The 16,182-nt window shown below is 41.5% G+C and overlaps 2 protein-coding genes across 10 annotated transcripts in view; one reads left to right on the top strand and one right to left on the bottom strand.

The window, feature by feature from the left end:
• TDRD1 (tudor domain containing 1) overlaps positions 1-9,142 on the bottom strand; it is a 73,291-nt gene extending 64,149 nt beyond the window's left edge. For 3 of the 7 annotated variants that reach the window (XM_072623113.1, XM_072623145.1, XM_072623130.1), the window contains exon 1: positions 8,851-9,142. The gene's annotated coding sequence lies outside the window, so the exon portion shown is untranslated. Of the gene's footprint in view, positions 1-2,039; positions 2,081-2,507; positions 2,598-6,098; positions 6,278-8,850 lie in introns of those variants that run through there. The other 4 variants (XM_072623121.1, XM_072623137.1, XM_072623128.1 and 1 more) reach the window with 3 other exon arrangements.
• Positions 2,741-16,182, top strand: part of CCDC186 (coiled-coil domain containing 186) — a 69,732-nt gene continuing 56,290 nt past the window's right edge. For 2 of the 3 annotated variants that reach the window (XM_072623157.1, XM_072623165.1), the window contains exon 1: positions 10,453-10,646. The gene's annotated coding sequence lies outside the window, so the exon portion shown is untranslated. Of the gene's footprint in view, positions 2,769-10,452; positions 10,647-16,182 lie in introns of those variants that run through there. The other variant, XM_072623175.1, reaches the window with a different exon arrangement.

Raw genomic sequence — 16,182 nt, 5'->3', positions numbered from 1 at the left:
CTTAGAAGGTTCTTGAATTTCCTAGTTCCATTAAAGGCTCAAGTGCTACCTCTTGTACCACTCATTATGCTTCCCCTTCACCCATCCTCCCCCCAAAACAACCTCACTTGGGATATATTTTGCTTTTACATGTCTGTACCCATGTTTTCCCTGGGTAGAATTTAAGTTCCTTGAGAAAAGGGAGCAATCCTTTTTGTCCTCTCCCCAGTTTCTAGCACAGTGTCTGGCACACAGTAGATCCTTGGTAAGTGCTTGTTGAATAGAAGGGAAGAGAAAATGAACTGCACAGGTCTGCCACTTCAAAGTGTTACTGTTGAAAAGTAAGGAAAATAGCTGTGATAGAACAAGGGATAGTGTCACTGCCAGGGGTAGGATTTTTCTCCTTTTCAGAATACCAGGAGGCCAAAAAAGTCTATAATCTTCAAAAATCCTGTAAAATAGACTCACTTCATTGCATTAAGATATTTTTCCCAAGGCCACAAAAATAATGCTACAAGTTCATTCAGAAGATGTTCAAATCCAATTCTCTCTTTAAATGCCTGTTTTTCAGGTAAGCTGATCCTCTCAGTAATACCCAATTTATTGAAAGGGAAAACTTATGCTACTGAGTTCTATTTCTTTATAAATAATGTACCACCACCAACCCAATAAAATGAATAAGATGTGCAATGGTGGAAGTCTCCTAATCACTAAAGATGGATAAAAGCAGTCTAAATAAAGCCAGTTTAATAGTGTCTCTGAAACAGATGGGTAGTACGGGGGCTGGGGAAGGAAGCTGGGCTGGGTCCTAGACACTACAATCAGGTGAAATAGCTTAGGGTTTACCATCCAGTCAAAAGGCTAACGTCACGTGCCCACTACCTCAGTATTTTATCCAGAGGTTTAACTACAGCAGGGCACCTGAGTTTTATCTCAGGGCACCAAAATTTAGAGACTATATATACCTAAATAAAGGCTTTAGACTGTTTTTAAAATTTGATACGTGACTATTTTAACACAATTTTCACTTCTTCAGCAGCACAGAAGTAACAATAGTACAATGAGTCTAAGAACTGTTGTCAAAAGTCGAAAATTAGCAGGAAAGAAACTCCTACTTGATAAGAGTTGCTAGGAAATCTAGAAAAGTAGGTTAACAAATATTAGATTTGGACTGCCATCTTATACTACATACAACAAAAAAGCTCAAAATGGAAACATGTCCTTTATATTAGAAGTAATACCATTTTTTAAAAATCCAAGATTATCTTATCAAGTACTTTTCACAAGTATTGGGGGAGGGGGATTCATAACTAAAATAAAGAGAAAGAAGCAAAATTATTAAATAGATAATTTTCATTACATGAAATTGGATGCTTTCTAGTATTGCTTTTGCACAAACAAAATGAATGAAAGTAGTCTAAGATAACTGGAGAGAAATTTTTTCATCAAATTTCTCTGATAAGCAATAATAATAAGTGAAAATGAGAATCCCAATATCCAAGATATATGAGAAACACAAAAAACCCAAAAGTCATTCCCCAAATAATACGTGGTCAAAATGATACAAATAATCCTTAAAAGAACGACAAATTATTAAACAAATATTAAACAAAAATTATTATTAGAATACCATTTTAAAAAAATCCAAGATTATCTTATCAAATACTTTTCACAAGTGTATGGGGGATTCTTAACCAAATAAAGAGAGAAAAGTAAAATTATTAAATAGATAATTTTGATTACATGAAATCGTATGCTTGCTAGTATTGCTTTGGCACAAACATAATGAATGAAAGTAGGCTAAGATAACCAAAGAGAAATTTTTTCATCAAATTTCTCTGATAAGCAATAACAAGTGAAAATGAGAATCTGAATATCCAAGATATATGAGAAACACAAAACCCCCACAAGTCATTCCCCAAATGATAAGTGGTCAAAATGACACAAATAATTCTTAAAAGAATGACAAATTATTAAAGAAATATTAAACAAAAATTATACAAAAGACTTTCAAATGAGCAAAAAAGCAAAACAAATCAAAACTCAAAGATTTCACCTACCATGGAGAAAACTGACAAGCAGTTACAGAAACATGGTTACACTTATGAATGAAGGGAATTTGATAAAAAAACTCATCTTTTTACAATCAACTTAAACTCCAAGAAGAAAATCTCTGAGGAAATTTAGGAACTGTTCCTACTCCAAACTTTTCTGTAGCACCTGGTGAACCTGGTAGACCTGACACTCACTTTTCACTCTACTACCTTCCATACTACCCCAATCCTATATCCCAAGAAGGCCCAGTCTGATTGGTTTTTGCTACAGGTTCACCCTCCAGCCTGTTCCACCCCTTCTGCTATGAAGATAAGCCATGAGAATGCATTCCTCCCCACCCCCATCACACTCGTGTCATCCTAATGACTGACATCTGAGTGTTGCTGTACAAACCCCGTTCTTTGTTATCAATTGCCCAGCTTTCTTTTCCCAACTCCCTCACCATCAAGGTACCACTCCAAGTCTATCCAAACCTGTTCACTATGTTCTCTGGAATGCCTGTTCCATGAGTAACAAATCTGCTTTTATCTTAAACCCTTTCCTTTCTCATTCCTTCCATGGTCTTGCACTCACTGAGACCTGGCCCCATTCTGATGACACAATGCACCTAAACCACCCTTTCCAGAATTGGCTGCATTTTCACTTATGACCCAATGCTGCTTGGAGATGACATCAGGGAGTATGAATACTTTCTACTCACCATGGGTACTTCCAAGCTTCCTCTGCTTCCATCAGTAAGTAACCTCTCTTTTCAATCTCCTTTAATTCTAGTCCTTCCCTCTATTATTTGCAATTTATCTTGTATGTAGCACGTGTGTGTGTGCGTGTTTATATGTTGTCTCTCCAACAGACTGTAAGTTCCTTGAGAGAAGGAACTTTACTTGTCTTTCTTTGTATCCCTAGCACTTAGTACAGGGCCTAGTACACAGTAGGCACCTGATAAATGTTTACTGAAGTTCATTTAATTCATACTAATTACTCAAACAAGATGCTGGTAATGACTTCTACACGTCTCCAGGACATGAGTTAAATACTTTATCTCACAGTCATTCTCTCCTCCCCAACTTTTGGCCTCATTCTAGGGTTCTTCAACACACATATTGATAACTCTGTCAAATATCCTAACTTCCTATTTCTTAAACCCTATTCTTTGCCCATGACTTACCTACTTCTCCACCCTACCTCAGCTATACACAGAGATGGTCATACCCTTGATCTTGCCATCACTCACTAGGATTCCACTCCATGTTCATGAACTCAGAAATTCCTTTATCTGATCAGTCTGTGGTTATTTTGCTTTCCCATTGCCTTGCAACCCTAACCCTGTCCTTACACTGTCACTCCCCCAATCCTTTCTCAGGCCATTATTCCTGCACTCACTACACTCTCCTACTTTCTTTACCTTGACCCCATGATGAATCAGTTCAATTCTACTCTATCTTCTACACTTACGTCCCTTGCCCCCTCGCCCTATGCTGATCTTTCCCCAGCCTTGGATTACTACACCATCTATCATCTTCACTCCTATTCATGTGTAGCTGAAAGAGGCTGGAGGAAATCACAAAGTCATGCTGACTGGACCCAATATTCATTTGTTACATAATTTGAACTGAGGCCCTTATGAGGCAAGGTAATCTCTCTAATCGATTCACTGTTGTTGGTACAGATCTAAACAACTGGAGATGGTCCCAATTTGATTCAGTGGGGCTAGTTAAAAGGCTCAGTGGATAGAACACTGGGCCTGGAGTCAGGAAGACCCAAGTTCAAATGCAGCCTCAGACACTCACTAGATTTTGCCCCGGGTAAGTCACTTAACCTCTATTTACCTTAATCCACCAAAGAAAGAAATGGCAAATCACTCCAGTATCTTTGCTAAGAAATCACCCTATGGGGGCCACAAAGAATTGCAAACAAGTAACTGAACAACAATCGATTCACTATCCCACGTACTATCATGGATTTTCTAATAATCCTTTTCATCCCTTCTCAAACTTTCCAATCCTCCCCCTAACCCTCTCAAACTGAAGCCTTTTGCTGAGAACTCCCTGTTGTCCATTCCTTCTCATCTCACATCACTCAGATTTCTTCCCCACAATCTCCTTCTTCACCTGCCTCACATGAAGGTGGTCCTTCTCCTTGCCAAGAGTAATCCTCTCTATATACATAAGTGATTTCATTCCATCTCATCTTTTTCAGCCCAACGGCTCCCCCTTCCATCCCCACTTTCTCAATAATCTTCAATCTCTCCCTTTCTACTACTGGCTTCCTTGCTCCTACACCCTTACTTCTCTCTCTCCCATCCTCAAAAAAGTCTCACTTTATCAGTCCATAGCTATCTTCCTATATCTCTCCTCCCTCTTGTAGCTAAACTCTTTAAAAATGTCATCTACAATTTGCCTCCATTTCCTTTCCTCTCACTCTTAACTTTGGTGTCTGGCTTCAGACTTCATTTTTCAACTCAAATTACAATCTCCAAAATTATCAATGATCTTCTGAGGGCCAAATCTAATAGTTTTTTCTCAGACTCCATACTTTTTGACCTCTCTGAAGCATTTAATACTGTTGCTCACTCTTTTCTTTATGCTCTCTTCTCTGCAGGTTTTCAAGACAATGTTTTCTTCTAGTTTTCAGTTCTTCTGTCATCTGTTTGTCTCTGTTCTCAGTGTCCTTTGCTAAATCTTCATGAATAACCTCCACGACCCATGGTTTCTCCTAAGGCTCTGTCCTGAACCCTCTTTTCTTTTTTCTATACCATTTTGTTTGATTTAATCAGCTCTCATGGATTATGAGAGATATATAAATGAGTCTGAGATCTATTTATCTAGCTCTAACTTCTTCTCTCTGGACCTCCAGTCTCCCAATTCCACCTATTAGATACCTCAAATTGTCTGACACTTATAAACAATAAAACATATGCTGAATTCTGAATTCATCTTTCTCCTAAAAACCTTTTCTTCTTTCTAACTTTTTATCACTACTGAGGGCATCACTCATCTCCTAGTCACTTAGGTGTCATCTTCCACTTCTTGATCTCTCTTACCCACCACATCCAATGTGTTGCCAAGTCCTGTGGATTCTACTTTCCCAACATCATCCATATATTTTGACACTGCCAATGTTCTGGTGCAGGCTTTCATCACTTCAACATCTGGATTCCTGCTATGATGTTATGGTTGGCGTCCCTGCTTCAAATCTCTCTCCACTCACCTGTCAAGGTCATCTTCCTAAAGCTTGTCTGACCAAATCATTCTCCTTTTCAATAAATTCCAGCGGATCCCTATTACCTCCAGGATCAAATATAAAATTATCTTTGTCTTTTAAAGCCCTATATAATCTGGCCCTTTCCTACCTTTCTTTTTATACTTTTTTCCTTTTTCCGGGTAATCTACAATACTTTGACACTGGCCTGCTTGCTGTTTCTTTCATGTTAACACTCCATCTCTCTCCTAACTCAACACATCTCTTACTGGCTATCTCCTATGTTTGCTATGCTCTCTCTCATCTCTATCTCCTAGCTTCCTTGGCTTCCTTCAAGTCTCAGTTAAAATTTCACATTCTGCAAGAAGCCATTTCCTGTCTCCCTCAACATTACTGCCTTTCCTCTGAGATTACCTCCAATTTACCCTGAACATTTCTTGTTTGTTCATAGTTGCTTGCGTATTGTTTCTCTCATTAAGATGAGAGCTCCTTGAGTGCAGGGATTGTTTTTGCTTTTCCATGCATTTCCAAGCACTTAGCACAGTGTCAGGCATATAGCATAATAAATGCTTTACTAAATGAATGCTCATTGACTCAACAGTCAGGGCTGTGGAGATACAAATATGCTAATAGAGGTGTGAATTGGTCCAACCATTCTGGAAAGCAATTTGGTATTATACTACAAAAATAACAATGTTCATGCCCTTTAATTCAGCAATCCTACTGTAAGGCATACGCCCCCAAAGAGGTCAGTGATCTTAAAAAATATTCCAGATATATCAAATTATTTAGCCACACTTTTCATAGTTGCAAAAAGCTGGCAGTATTTCTTGGACTTAACAATCCAGCCACACCAGCGTTCTTACCATTCTTCATACAAGGCATTATCTCCCAAGGTTTTGCTTTTTGAATTGGCTGTCCCTTATCTGTAGAGTACACTTGTTCCTCCTCTCTATTTCTTAGAATTCCTTGTTTCCTTCAAGACTCAGCTTAGCTGGTCAGCAAGTATGAAGTACCTGCCGTGTGTTAGGCTCCGTGTTGAGCTCTGGAGATCAAAAGAAAAGCCTTATCTCAAGGAGTTCACTGCTTAATGGGAGAGACAACGTTGCCAACTACGTACAAACAGAATATATATATATACGATAAACTTTCTACCTGAAACCTCTCCTGATCCCCGGTTACTAATGCACTCTCATCCAAATTACTTGGTATCTATATGGCACATAATCTGTCTGTTTTTATATACATGTTTTCTCCCTGAAAAGAATTTAAGCTCCTTGAAAATGAGGACTGTTTAATTTCTGTCTTTGTATCCCCAGTAAGTTTGTTGACTTAACTAACCAGAAGTCCATTCAGGACTGTGGAAAAGCAAAGGAAGCCTTATATGTTTATTTTTAGTACAGTGCTTGGCACATAGTAGATACTAAGTAAATGCTTCTAGATTGACATGAACTAAATGAAATAAACAAAACCACATAAACAACATATAATAACAATGTAAATGGAAAGAACAATAAGAAATCAAAACCAAGTGTGGTGATATTATAATTAACTGTTTGGTCCCAAAGAAGAGTTATGAGAATTCTTCTTCCTTCTTTGAAGAAGTGGGGGACCCGTTGATTGTTGTCCTCCATTCTTGAACTGGGTCAAAATGACATCCCTGTATTGTAATCACAGTACAGTGTGTCTGACTGGCTGATCAGACCAATACAAGCTTGGAGGAAGATTCTACCACAGAGTGAGCCCAAATACTCCTCATGAACATTTGGAGTGCAGATGTCTCTAAATTTGCTTATCTCACCTTTCTTTTTAGTCACTGCAATTCTGTGCTCATACTGCACAGTACTTCTTTGATGCAGGCATGATATACTGGGAGGTCCCTTGCCAGTGTCTCCCCATGCAGCCCTCATGCCAGAGGTACTTACTAGTCTTCCCTGAACACACCCTACACTCAAGTAGGGGGCTACCAATAGTGAACACTAATGTTTTGGCCAGTTTTGCTTAAGTGTCTGTTCCCCTTTTTTGTATAAGAGCTCTCTGGGGGGTGGGGCTACAATAGTAGGAATATATTGCAAATCTAGGTGATGTAAAACAGAACAAAAATCAATACGAATTTTTAGACGAAACAAAAAAAACACCAAAAGACATTAAATGTCCACCTTCCTGCTACCATAAATCTAAGTAAACTTCTCCCAGGCCCTGCTCTCTATCAGCACTGTTTCTCAGTCCCCAGTCTAAGAATACTCTAATGTTCCCAATCTTTTCAGTATGAGGTGGTATGGCTTTCTAGGCTCTCTCCCAGAGTACACTATTCTAGGATCTTGCCTCTTGTTGAATTTGTCTCATCTTGTATTATTTTCACTTTATCAATTAAAAAGCTAATTTGAAGGCCCATTTTTACTGCTTTCCCAAAGTCCCAAAATTTATTATATTTGTTTCCCTTTTTCTTCTTCTTCCCTCCCTTGGCCTCCAATAATTAGGAAACCATTTCCATATCTGCTACAAAGCAGCTTTCCTTAGGATCACAGATTGAAAGTTGTATGGGACCTTAGATCCCCTCTTAGCTCCTTCACTTATACAGATAAGGAACCATTGCCCAGAGATGGTGACATGACCAAGATCACATCAATATGGCAGAATTCAAATACAACTCCTCTAACTTGTAATCTAGTAAACTTTTTACTGCACCATGGGGGTCTTTCAAGATGAAAATCTAGCCAAAAGGGGCCTTAAGGTACTTAGAATGATAGAATCAGGAACTCAAAGCCATCCCAAGTTCGATCCAGTCCTACCTTATTTTACAGATAACTGAGGGCCAGATGATCAAGCTACTTGCCAAAGGTCACAGTTAGTGGAATAGGGGAGGAGCAGTCAACGCTCTATACCTCTAATTGGCTCTAATGGGTGACAATCTCAACCCCACTTAAAATATTATGGGGATGTAGATAATCCAGATATTTTAGGAAAAAAGTCAAAAAACAAGAACTAGAAGCTTTTTTTATAAGATAATCTTTTAACTCTATGTGGCAAATAATAACCTTTACAACAAAAGTAAACACCAGGCCTGCTCTGGTGTGCCTCCCTTAAATGATCGCCCACATCAAAACGCCCCCCCACCCTAAGCAAACTATCAAGTGTGCAATGAAGGGCCATTTAATGTGGGTGCTGAATGGTTGTTCCTCTTTAGTTTTATTCTAGCATGGAAGTAGAGCGCTGAGTTTTGTGACTCATTTAATTTTGTCCAAGTTGAATAAACAAGTCGTTTCCCTTACAGAATGACTAGGGGGTAGGGGAAAGGAGCAAATGGGAAGGTGACCAAGGTCCTCGTGCCCTGTTCTCCACACAGGGCCTCCTTGGTGGCCAAGGGACCCTACCCCAAACCGTCTTTTTCAGGCTGTATCCAAGCTTCCTCTACAATAGCTGTGGTTTCCTTCCCTGGCCTCTCCCACCTAGGCCTCCGGGTCTCCTCAGGCCCCCCAGCTTCCTGGTTCCCCTCCCCCCGCAGTCACGCCCTGCTTCCCGGCTAATAACCCTGGCCTTGGCCCCAGCTCCTCGACCCTCTGCTTCCCTGCCCAGCCCCACACTTACCTCCCAGCCCTCCTTAACAGCTTCCCTTACCTGGAAACGGGTTTAAGAGCGGATGCCCCCCAGGCGTCCTGTTCCCCAACGACTCCTTTCTAAGTCCTGAGGGGGCCTCAAACGGATACGAATCACTCCACCACTACATAACAGGACACCCTCCAACCCCTCTCTAGAGCCGCTGCGCCTGCGCAGCCCCTGCGTGGGGGAGGCACGTGCTGGCAAGGATGTTAGGGGGCAGCACGTGCACACTGGGCACGTGCCAAATCCGCGAGGAGCTGCTGCGCATGTGCCCCGGAGCGGCTTTTAAAGCGAGGAAAGTAGTTCCACTAGAAGGCTCCCAGCTTGGTGAGCTCTGGGACTATGGAGCCCTTGTAAGAAAAGTTCCTCCGCGGTGTCTTCTGAGTTGAAAACATCTACACCAAAAAAAAATCTCTAATAGTTTTTTATGTATGAAATATATACTTTAAAGTGTTTCAATATGTTTGCCAGCTAATCATTTTTTTTAAATGAGCTTTTTATACACTATTCAGTATTTCTTTTGAATTGTTCAGCAACTCCCTACTGATGGTCACAATGCTACTAAGTAACAGAGAAGAATTCAAACAGTTACTTTGTTTTCGAATCCAGTAAACTTTCCATTACGTAACCCATTTGACTTTCCAGACGGCTAGCCTAAGAGCTTCAGGTATCGTTTTACAGATGAGGAAACTGAGGCTGGCGGAGTTGGATTGACTCTACCAGTCACACAGCTGAAAACTGTGAATCTCTGGTGAGATTCCAACCGACTGCGTTCCAAACCAGGCTTTCCCATATGTCCCCAATTACTCATCTGCTTGCTTCCTGAAACTGAACACATCCCTTTTTTCTGTCCTGGTGCCCCTGATGGTTACTTTTACATTTTCTTCTACAAATAACGGTAAAAAAAAATATAAAAAAAGAAGAACCAATGTTTTTATTACCTTTAGATATATGAAGTAAATAAAGCATATTGCTATCGAGTTAGTTTTTATATGTAAACTCCTGGATTGATATTCTTCTAAATGAAGCCTTCACTTATATTCTGATACGATTTATGACTCATACATTAACAACCACCACCCTCCCCTCACCAAAGGTCATCTTCAAGTGCCATGAACACTTTTGGCCCAGTTGTTCATTCAAGAGCGGTCGAATTTGGCCATTCCACTTCAAGCTTCAGTGAAAGACGCGGATAGATAAATAGACTCCACCCCTTGAGGTATGGAGAAGGAGGGCCTTTGGTTTGCAGTTCTTTATTATTCCTTTATTATGCCCCAGAACTAAGATAAGGAGTTTACCTCTGGGAGGGACGAGGGTAAAATCCAAAGGTGATTTGCTTGGGTTTCCCCAGAGGCTGAGGGAGGGGTAAGCTGCCGCAGGTAACCCAAACTCCCCAGACCTACAGCTAACACAAACTAGGCTCAACTCTTAGCCCCGTAAACAAGAGGACTGGAGCGGGGAGAGGAGGAGCCTCGCCCAAGCCCGGCCCACTGCAGACAGGTTGCTCTGTGGCTCAAGGTGCGCCCTTTCGTCACTCCGCTAGCGCCACCCTGATTGGCTGCTCCAGCGGGCGCCCCTCCCTCCCAGCTGAAGCTAGGGGCCGGTTCCGCGGCGTCCGGCGTCGCCGCCATCTTTGTTGATGTGTCAGCTGCGCTGGGGTTGGGGGAAACCTGCGGCCGGTGAAGGGTCAAGTTCCCGGCCTTCCTCGCCGCACCCCCTTCCCCCCCGGCCTTGACTGGCTCTCCTCCGCTGCCTCGGCCTCCCCGACGTCGCTATGGAGAGGCTGACAACTTAGTGGATTGCCTCCCTGCTGGGTAAGAGTCTCTTTCGGAGGCTTGGGGAAAGTAGGAGGGGAGTTCCCCGAGGGGAGTCGTGGGGCCGCGGAGGCTGTCCGGGCCCGGGGGGGAGGGCCGAGGCCCCGCGCCCCTCTCCTCACTCCCTGGGCCCAGTCCGGAGCGGAGGCGACGGGGACGTTCTGAGGCCCTGAAGGCGGAGCGAGCTCTTGCTCTAGTTCCTCCGGGTGGGAAGGTGGGGGGAGCGGGGGAAGGAAGGGGGTGTCGGTAAAGTTGTGAGCCCCGGACCTCGCCCTCCTCGCCCCTTCTCTCCGGGTAGGAGAATGCGGGGAGTAGGGAAGACCCAACGGGAAACCACCTCCGAGGTTCCCTTGCTGGCGGCGCGAGGCCAGGAGCTGCGCCGGGGGGCTGCGTCTGGGTGCCCGAAGGCAGACGGGGGCAGGGAGGGGGGAGATAAGCACGTGGGGGCCTTAACCTGTATCATTCGGGGTGGCGTGGCCGTGTTCACTCTGGTGGTGCCTCTTGGTTGTGGCGGGTCGGGTTGTTAAGGAACCCCATCCTTGGAATCAGGGACAAAGAGGGGGTGCCCCTAGCCTTCCTGTCTCTAGTGCTGTTCGGAATCCGAGGGCGGCCCAGAGATTTAATGAGCTCGTGACTCTTCGGGAGTCAGGCAGACCTATAAACGGAGGTGGGACAGGCAGGACAAAGGGAAGCCACCTTCAGTACTTTACTGAAGGGTGGAAAGAGAACTTGCAGGCGTGTTCCCGGCCTGTGTCGAGGGGAGTGTTTGGGGTGACTCTTTTGTGTCCGGTTGGACTGGCCCAGTAGTTTTGTGGAAGTGTAGACGGCACCTCGCCTTCAGCACCATTTCCCCCCAATTCGGGTTTCTCACCAGCAAGCCTACAGGAAGCCACTTTCCTGCCTGTAAGGCGTGTTTTGGTCGCCCTTCAGGTGGTTGTTAATTCATTAGTCAGCAGGAGAGCATTTGGTTTGAGGAGGTTCTGCTGTCGAGGAGTAAGCGCTAAGGTATGTCGTGTGCGCCGTGCAGAGTACCTGGATGTGTCTTGCTGAATACCTTTGGGGGGAAATCAAAGTCCAGAAAACCTGGAGACTGAAGGGTGCAGCCGCCTGCCCTGTATGTAGTGTGAAATGTGGAGCCTGATTGTTAAACGTTAACCCTGATTGTAAAACGTTAGGAATAGCAATTTCCCAGGGTTTATTTTTCTGGATATAGTCAGAGTATGGGGGAGGCTGCTGGGGAGTGAGCATTGAGTTGAATTCCACAGTTACAATCTGTAAACGAGATAATTGAAAAATTTAATTCCCTTGATGGCATCATTTTTAAAATGCCACCTCTAAACAATAACTACTATGGGACCTTGGGAAAACTTTTAAGTATTAGTTTTATACAGTCGGTAGGCAGGCCTACATTTCCATTTGACATTTCTGATGAATTGTTAATGAATCATGAGGAGGATTCATTGTTAATGAATCATGGCTGTAGTGGTTTAGAAACCTTTTTAACCTTTTAAGAGTACCTCTGCAGTCTGATGTCAAAATCTACTGAATGTTTGCTGACAGTTGAGCACTTATGTAACAAACTTATTGGGTACCTACTCTTGCAAGAAACAGTGTTAAGGAGCAGTGAGAGACATGAAGATGCATAAAACGTGATCTCCCTCAAGTTTTCAGTTTGGTAGGGGAGAATAGTATACGCAAATAACTGTAAAATAAGATGGAATGTAATCACTGGTTAAAAGTGACAAAATGGAATATGATTAATCATTGTTTAAAACTAAATGTATGAAAAGAAGTAATGATTTTAGGATAAAATATTAAATAACTACAGTTATATAATTCTCAAAACTTGAAACGTTATGTATAGCATTTTAAAGTGATTCTGAGGTAGGATAAGGCAGCTTTGTGAATGTTCAGAAATACCTGTTTTCCCTGGAAGTACATTCTACTAAGGTACAGATGTTTCCTAATTGATCTCAGGTCCATTTATTACAGTGAATATCATTAGCCTGAGGCAATTTTCCTCTCTTCCCCCTTCTCTTTTCATTGTTTTGTTGGGGGGGGGAGGTTGAGCAGGGGATAGAATGTACCCTGATGTCAGGTTCCATTGACCCATTTTTAATTTACATGTTTGTAGCATACCGTTCAAAAAATAAAATAATAAACTACAGTCTGATTCCTGAATTCCACGGGTTAGTAGAATTACTGCTTTTATTGTATTATTTTACTCTGTTATCCACATTTGGGGAGACAGGGATACATACACATAGATACATAAATATGTATGTATATAGGAAGTGCCTATTATTTATCATGCATTGTGTTAGTTAAATTTGAGTAGGATAGTCCCTGCCCCTGGGGAGTATACGGTGTATTATTAGAGGAATGGGAAAAATGTATGAATGATGGAAGGGGATAGGAGGGAAATATTAATAATACCAATGATAATGTGATTTATGGGAAAGTCTGACTTAATAAAAAGGTTCTGTGAAGTTAGGGCCGCACTTGAGGACCTAGAGGGCCATATGTGGCCCCGGAGGTGTGAGGTTCCCTATCCCCTAGTCTCAAGAAACCATCTCTCCTTTAAGCCCTCTGAAGACAACAGTAGCATACTTGAGCAGCCAAAAATAAGGTGTACCATCTGTTTGAGGATGCCCTAGAAAGATATATTTTTTTATGTGTTTGTTTACAGTTCGCTTTCTAGAAACAATGCTATCTCAGGAATTCTATCTCCAGTAGTCTGTCTGTCAGATATTATTCTGAGGAAAGACCCATAAGCTTCATCAAACTGCCACAGGGATACATGACAGTAAAAACCCCCTACATGTACCCTGGCTTAGACTTGCTTGGGGCCTGAGGAGTTAAATGACTTGGTTAGGGTCTTGATAGAAGGACTTGAACCAATGTCTTCCTGACCCTGAGATGTGCTCTCTAGCTGTAAATTGACCTTTCCCAACAAATTTGATCACTTGTTAACAAATTGTAGTATCTGGGGGACGTTGGAGGTGGGGTGGGAAGGAAGTGTCCGAATAATAATTCACAAACTAAAATATTCTTAAAATTTAGTTGGTTATATTGTGGATTGATTGACCATTGATTGTTTTCTCCTCTCTCCTGTGAAAAAGAATCTTTCACAAAATGCTTAACATAATGCCCAGCCCTTAAGCTGATATTTAATATCTACCTGTTTAGAACTTTTTCATATTCACTCATGTTCCAATTTTGAATTTCTGTGTATACAGTTTGAAAATTTCAGCCAGATTTAAACATCAACTAAAAAGCTTCAACATAAGGAAATCATGCAGATGGCCTGAGAAACTATTGGTTAATTCTGAGATTAAGGCACAAGTCCCAAATTTTTGTTGTTTTTCTTTGTTTTGTTTTTCTTTTGTTTTAAGACACCTTCAAAATTGAATCTGGTGATTGTAAATGCAGAAGTTGAGATTCTAGAACTTGGAATTGAAAAATATACAGTAAGAGAGTAAATATTGTTTGTTCTCTAGTTTTATATGATTGAAGGAGATGTTAAATTTCAGTTAGAGGTGAGTGAAAATAAAGATTTTTTTTCACCAAATTCACAGACCCCCTCAAATCTACTATCCACACACCCTGTGTGGGGGCGAGGTGGAATGGATCCCAAGTTAAGAACAACCCCTACACCAGATGTAAAAACCTTACGAACACTGAATTATCATAAGTTTTGGTGACTGTTTTGAAGTTTTTGAATAAGGTATAATGTCTTCATGTAATCACGAGTTAAGCTTCAGGTAGGTGGTAGCTAGGTAGCATAGTGGATAAAGTGGCAAGCCTGCAGTCAGGAAGACTCCTCTTCATCAGTTCACATCTGGCCTCACACTCTTACTAGCTGTGTGACTCTGGGCAAGTCACTTAATCCTGTTTGCCTCAGTTTCCTCATCTGTAAAATGAACTGGACAAAGAAATGGCAAACCACCCCAGGATCTTTGCCAAGAAAATCTCAAATGAAGAGTTGGAAGCTACTGAAACATCTGAAAAGAGTAAGCTGATGGTATTAAGAAGCTTGAAAAGGTTAGGGAAGCACTGAGGAAGGTTTAGAACCCAACTGGAAGATTGATAAAAATAAGGAATTTAGGAAGACATTAGGAGCAAAATGAATTGCTTTTGAGAAAGGTTAACTTTGACAGGCAGTAAAACCTAGTGAATAGAAAGCTGACCTGGGTGGGGGGAACCTGAGTTCAGATTCTACCTTGGGCAGGTCACTTAACTTTCCCATTGCCCAGATGACTTTCTAAGACTAAGTTTTAGAACAATCACTGATCTGCATTGTTTATGACAGTTCTTTACTAGGATCTCCCTATACCTACGAAATTGTAAGTGACCGAAGAAAAAGTAAGTACAGGGAAGAACCTTGGATCACCAACATATTATGATCTAGGAGGACCAAAGAAAACCAGTAAAGAAGGAAGGAGGTGCTTCCATATAGTTAAGAAGAGGATGAGGAGAATGATAAATTGCCGAGAAGTCAAGGGAGGAGGGAAGAAAAAGAAGGAATACCTTACTAGCAGTAAAATACTAATAGTAGTCAAAGCATGAGAGTAAAAGCGGGGGAAAGAAAGTAAAGCTGTTGTATTTGCTGTTTGAGTTATTTGAATTTGATAACTTTCACAAAATATCAGCAAAGTAGTGAGGGCAGAAGCAGATTTCAAGAGTACTAGGGGTAAATGAGCCATGTGTTATGTAGGGACAATGAGTGTAGACTATTTTCAAGAAGTTTGTCTGTTAAGGGAAAGGGATATGTGTAATGGGGTAGGAGGTTATATTGTTTTGTTTTTAAAGTATAGGAGACCTGAGTACATTTTGTAGCCAAAAGAAGGAGCCAGTAGAGAAGAAAGTTTGGAAAATACACAATGGGAAAGTGAGAATAATCTATGAATTGATTGGGGTGGGGGGAATAGAAATAAGAGAAAGAATGAGGATATTTTTGTATGCCTTATCTCCCTGCTACTGTTACAATATCTCACAATTCTTTATTTGTATTACTAGATTTCAAGCTTTCCCTTCAGAAAAAAACCAAACATTTTATTTGGAAGGGGAGAGGAAGGAACTTAAGCGAACTCAGTGTTTAATGGCCTGTCTTATTAATTAGGTGGTCACTTGTAAAGTGAAAGGGCTTGCTTGAGGGAAGAGTAGCCACCCTTGGGAGTAATTTAGAGCCCTAACTAAAGAGGAACAAAAATGATTATCCTCATTGGGCTCTAAGTGCTTTTTAGCAGCAAGCATCAAATAGTGATAGAGAAGTTACCAACATGAATGTTTGTCACCGAGGTTGATGACAAACAGTGGAGTATGGTAGAAGGTAGTGACCAGGGAGGAAGATAGTATAAGGGAATGCACTAGGTTTTAAAAAGAGAAATACTTAGATATTGGTGAAATAGTAGGTGAAGAGCAAGAATTATATCAACCTTTCTGCCTTATCCTTTGAGGAGAGCTGGAGGAAGTTGTCTCCATTTGGAAAATTAATTGTTTAAGGTTTTCCTCGCAAAAGACAGATTTTATGTTG

This window comes from Notamacropus eugenii, chromosome 1, assembly GCF_028372415.1.
Source record: "Notamacropus eugenii isolate mMacEug1 chromosome 1, mMacEug1.pri_v2, whole genome shotgun sequence".
Taxonomy (NCBI): domain Eukaryota; kingdom Metazoa; phylum Chordata; class Mammalia; order Diprotodontia; family Macropodidae; genus Notamacropus; species Notamacropus eugenii.
Note: the sequence above shows the minus strand (reverse complement) of the source record. Positions and strands in the feature narration are given on the sequence as shown.